Genomic DNA, 6,319 nt, shown 5'->3' with positions numbered 1-6,319 from the left:
ACTTAAACCGGGCTGGTGCAGAAGAACAATGTCCGTCAGCATGTCTCTCCCCCCTAAGAGACATGGCACAGTGGAGGTCCTCCTTTCTAGTATCCTGCCTGTAGGTAGGCTCCCCTCTCTGGGGCCCCCTCCCAGGCTCCACACACCTTTGTATGTGCTGCAATTATTACAAGTACATGCATACTGAATTTCAACCTAGACTACCAAATGGAGATCTATTTAAACCAAGACACTTTTCAAATTGTAGAACGTTTGGGGTTGTGTAGTTACTTTTTTATGTATGTGGTTGCTTCTGTCTGGACAAGATCAAATTAGAATTTTGAAGACAAGCAGATCGACATATTAGGGGTATGGAAAAATGTGATCCTGAACTCCCTTTGGGACAACACACCATCTTGGTGCATGGTGGCAAATTTCCAAAATTAAAATTCTTGATTTTGGATCGTATACACCCCAATCCTAGGAGGGGAGACTGGAATAAGTCGTTGTTACATTTGGAACTTAGATGGATCTTTACACTTCACACCACATCCCCCCAGATTAAAGGAAGCTATCAGTTTTAAACCATTCTTAGAGGACTTCTCTTCCGGGGACTGGAAAAATAATGGCCATTTTTTAGGGATTAACATTTTTGCTCTCCTATATATGTCCTCTGGTCTTGCTCATATATACAAACATCGTATCGTATATTATTTTTTATTTCTTAGTTTTTCTGTGTTGTTCTCTATCTGCCAGGATTGGGGTCTAAAATATCCCTAGTCCTCATTCTTCCACCTATGTCTTTCTGCATAATTGACATATGCTATGTACAAATGTCTTTGTGAAACACACCTCCATTTTTCACAGGCAACCATGTGTGGGTTGGTCGTCTACTGCTTCCTACACCTAAAGGGATCAAACCCGCATTGGGGTTCCTTACACACACGGGCCTGCTCCATGGGGAGAGTTGGTCTCCCTGGTGGAGTAAGGCCCTTTGTGTTGGCCGCTTGGTGGGGGAGTGGTGTCCTTGTTGGGTGCCGCCTTCCTCTGTGAGTGGCCTCTGTGTGTGTCGGCGGTTCTCAGATGTGGGACGTCATCATGCACAGAACGGTGTGGTGACACTGTGCACCAACATACCGGAAGTGAAGTCAGTTGCAGGTAACGGTGGTCAAGGCCTGTTGTACATGTTTCCAACAGATATACAGTATCTCACAGAAGTGAGTCCCCCCCTCACAGTTTTGTAAATATTTTATTCTATCTTTTCATGTGACAACACTGAAGAAATGACACTTTGCTACAATGTGACGTAGTCAGTGTACAGCTTGCATAACATGTACATTTGCTGTAATAACTCAACACACCGCCATTAATGTCTAAACCGCTGGCAACAACACGGCTAATGTGTAAGGTAAAGTCTACAGGCTTTGAAAAGTCTGCATGTAAATGGATAGAAAACTGGCTAAAAGATCGTATTCAGAGAGTAGTGGTTAATGATTCATACTCTGAAGGGTCTAGGGGTGTCAGTGGTGTACTCCAAGGTTCAGTGTTGTCAGTGGTGTACCCCAAGGTTCAGTGTTGGGACCCTTACTTTTTAATATATTTATAAACAATATAGGGTCTGGGATTATAAATCCCATTTCAGTCTTTGCAGATGACACCAAGCTGTGCCGGGGAATAACGTCCTTACAGGATGTCTCCAACTTACAAGCCGACCTCAATGCTCTGTGTAATTGGGGGACTATGGGGCCAATGAGGTGTAATGTTGATAAATGTAAGGTTCTGCACTTGGGGGCTAAGAATATGAATGCATTCTACATACTAGGGGGGGTACAACTGGGAGGGTCAATGGTGGAGAAGGATCTGGGGGGGTCAATGGTGGAGAAGGATCTTGAGGTTCTGGTAGATCACAATCTTAATAATAGCATGCAAAGCTGCCGTTTCTAAAGCGAGCAAAATCCTCTCTTGTATTAGGAGAGGTATAGACTTCAGAGAGAGAGATATCATTTCCCCCCCTCCCCTCCCCCAGTACAAATCATTAGTAATATCTCATCTGGAATATGCAGTTCAGTTTTGGGCACAAATTCACAAAAAGAACATTGGGAAACTGGAGAAAGTACAGAGAAGGGCAACCAAACTGATACGAGGCATGGAGGAGCTCAGCTATGAGGAAAGATTAGAGGAACTGAATGTATTTTCTACTGAGAAGAGGAGATTAAGGGGGGATATGATCTCCATGTATAATACGTAAGGGGGGGATATGATCTCCATGTATAATACATAAGGGGGGATATGATCTCCATGTATAATACATAAGGGGGGGTATGATCTCCATGTATAATACATAAGGGGGGGTATGATCTCCATGTATAATACATAAGGGGGGTACGATCTCCATGTATAATACATAAGGGGGGATATGATCTCCATGTATAATACATAAGGGGGGGATACGATCTCCATGTATAATACATAAGGGGGATATGATCTCCATGTATAATACATAAGGGGGGTATGATCTCCATGTATAATACATAAGGGGGGGTATGATCTCCATGTATAATACATAAGGGGGGATATGATCTCCATGTATAATACATAAGGGGGGATATGATCACCATGTATAATACATAAGGGGGGATATGATCTTCATGTATAATACATAAGGGGGGATATGATCACCATGTATAATACATAAGGGGGGTACGATCTCCATGTATAATACATAAGGGGGGTACGATCTCCATGTATAATACATAAGGGGGATACGATCTCCATGTATAATACATAAGGGGGGATATTATCTCCATGTATAATACATAAGGGGGGGATATGATCTCCATGTATAATACATAAGGGGGATATGATCTCCATGTATAATACATAAGGGGGGTACGATCTCCATGTATAATACATAAGGGGGGATATGATCTCCATGTATAATACATAAGGGGGGGATATGATCTCCATGTATAATACATAAGGGGGATATGATCTCCATGTATAATACATAAGGGGGGATATGATCTCCATGTATAATACATAAGGGGGGGATATGATCTCCATGTATAATACATAAGGGGGATATGATCTCCATGTATAATACATAAGGGGGGATATGATCTCCATGTATAATACATCAGTGGCTCATATAGTGAACTCGGTGTAGTTATTCCCCCTGAGGTCATCACAGAGGACAAGGGGGAGCTCTTTACGTCTGGAGGAAAATAAATTTAATCTCCAAACACGGAAAGGTTTCTTCACAGTAAGAGCTGTGAGAATGTGGAATAGACTCCCTCCAGAGTTGGTTGTGGCCAGCTCAGTGGATTGCTGTAGGAAAGTCCTGGATTCTTTCTTGGATACACAGAATATAACTGGATATAACATTTATAGGTAAAGTTGATCCAGGAAATATCCGATTGCCTCTCGGGGGATCAGGAAGGAATCTTTTTCCTCTGCAGGAGCAAATTGGATCGTGCTTTGCTGGGTTTTTTTGCCTTCCTCTGGATCAACTGTGGGTATAGGATTAGAATTTTGTTTTTTTTTTTGTAATGGTTGAACTGGATGGACTTTTGTCTTTTTTCAGCCAGACTAACTATGTAACGTAAATGGGATATCAATCTACGGCACAGCAGTAAGGAAATTGGGGCCCAGCACCAGGGCAAGGCCCAGCAGTTGAGAAACACTGATATACAATATATTAGTATGCATGCGTGTTTTTGGGCAAACTATCACATGCTGAAAAAAATCCTGTAGCCAGACGCACATAAATGTCTTGTACTGCAGCAGATCAATGACATGTATAACAATACAATATTATAGGATGGAAGAGACCCTTACCTTTTGTCTCCATGTCTGATAACACAAGAAGAGTCCTAACCTGCTGTACTGTGATGTCCGGACTAATAGACTATATGTATGATAGAACATACACTATATGCTGTGACTACACTGCCATCCCCCTGTTCCTGTGTGGTCACCCAGGATGAGATCTGCCCAGTCTAGTCTAACCATAAAGAACAGTGTGAGGATCAGAACATCCTGTATGTCAGAGTATGTATGTATGTTTGTATGACCGTGTATGGATATTAGATTGTTAGCTTCCTTGGCGTACAGAAACTGATGTGAAGTTCTGCGTGTCGTCATGTCAATTTCCCCTTAAATCCAGAGAGTCACCCTGTATGGCACCACAGACTGGATAGAACTGTTTTGTTCTGTGAAAGTCATCGTGACTTTGTGTCTTTATATTTTCTGTATGCCGGGTGTAATTCACAATATCACGACCTATTCTGTATGTATGGACTCTGCACCAGTACCATTTAAACCGGCCATACATGGATTGAAATTCAACTGGTCCGTCAAGGACGAGCCAAATTTCAATCTATGTATGGGCTAGTTGGTTGTTCACAAATCGATCTATCGATCTGAAGGAAGACCGGGGGTCGGGCCCACAGATTCAGAGGGTACATGATACCACACAGACACAGACAGCGGTTCTTTTACGTTTACTGAACAGTTATAGTGATCATGTAGTTGAGCATACGTAAACAGAATGATAACAGCGCATAACCATACAGTAAGAATAATACTGTCTAACACTAACCCCGTACTTGCGGACTTTCCCCAATGTCCAGAAAGCAGCCTGGCTGCGCCTGAATGTTCCTGAGCAAGATATAACGTTGGGGTGCACCCTAAGTATTGCGCAATACAATTTGTAATCCAAAGAAAAGTGGAGTGTGTCTCTTGTAACTTTCTGGTATATCCAAAATATCATTGACCACGTGTGGTGCGATGTGCTGCGGCAAAGCAGCACTTACAGTTCCCTGGCAGGCTCTTGGTGCTTTCTCCTGACCCACTCCGGAACCGGACCAAACAGTCACTTGTTTCCTGGTCTCGTCGTGAATCTTCCTTAGGTGCCGTTGCCAGATTCCACTGTGAGCCGGAAATCCTCTTCCAGGCCCCACACAGATTCTCCAGATGTCCTCAGCATCCATCAGCCAAACCCAGACTCCACTTCCTCCTCAGCACAGGAACTCCTCCCCTTCCCATAGAGTTTGTGATGCAACAAGTCATTTCTTAATTGCAGCCTCAAACCTGCATTTACAGTTCATTATGACCCTTCTGAGGGTCCTACTCGGCCCCTAAATTAGTATTCATTAAACTTTATAGGGTAAATAAGCATTTATCTTGTCTTAGCAAAAGTCACTACAAAATCGATTCTTGTACTTTGCTGCCATCTACTGACCAAAGAGCATATTGCAGTTTAACATTACACACCAGTATTTATCCATGTGTCACACCCTTACAGATCCACTTGTGTACAACCAGCCTCCTGCTTTTTCCTGAAAGATCAGTACTGCTGGCTATAGCCAGCAGCACAGTCATTGTATTCTAATGGCGGGGAGGGCTCCCTGGTGTCAGAACACAATACCACGGCGAAAAAGATCAAATGAGTGGATGGGGGAATTGGCTAATTTTTTTTTTTTTGTTGTTCACTCCGCTGGTTGATCGAAAAAAAAATAAATCATGTATGGCCTGCTTTTTGCTAGGTTTATTATCTCTACATGGACATTGCATGGTAGCACTTTTGCATCCTGTAATTGATTCTTTTTCTGTTCATGTTTGCAAGTTGTACTGGACAATTTTCTACAATTTTTGTATTGTGTACATTGCCGAGTCCCTTTTTTCACTCTGTGTCTTAAAAGATAAGTTCACCTTTTGGACAAAATTAATAAATGCACATTTTTTGCAAGTAAAAAAATGTGCATTTTTTAAATTTTTGTCCAAAGGAGCCTGGAAAGCATTGTACCAGCGATCAGTAGATTGCTGATGCCATGCAGGTCTCCTGCAGACCTGTCAGAATATCTGTTTGCCATATGGGATGTACAGGATTTACGGGATGTACGGTCAAGCAGATGTTCTGACAGGAACAGGGGCGGACTGACAACTCATGGGCCCCTGGGAAATAGGGGATCATGGGGCCCCTGTGTCCTTGCCCAAACCAAAAAAAAAAGTGTACCAGGGGCATCTCATGGGGCCCCCTACTGACCCCGGGCAGTGCCCGAGTTTCCAAATGGTCAGTCCGCCCCTGGACAGGAAGCTCCACAACATTGTGGTAGTTCATTGAAAACTACAAGCCCACAGCTGCTAAGGCTGTTGGGACTTGCAGTTCATTCATCCATGGAAGTCCGTGAATGAATGACACAACCAGGGGCGGACTGACCATTTAGGCACTCGGGCCCCATGAGATGCCCCTGGTACCTTTCATAGGCTTTTTTTGGGTGTGGTTTGAGTGTGGGCGAGGACACAGGATCCACATGATTTCCTATTGCCCGGGGGCCCC

The sequence above is a fragment of the Staurois parvus genome, unplaced genomic scaffold (genome assembly GCF_062004578.1).
Source record: "Staurois parvus isolate SC_StPar_1 unplaced genomic scaffold, SC_StPar_1.0 ptg001111l, whole genome shotgun sequence".
Taxonomy (NCBI): Eukaryota; Metazoa; Chordata; class Amphibia; order Anura; family Ranidae; genus Staurois; species Staurois parvus.
The sequence above is the reverse complement of the archived record's forward strand: the minus strand, read 5'-3'. Positions refer to the sequence as shown.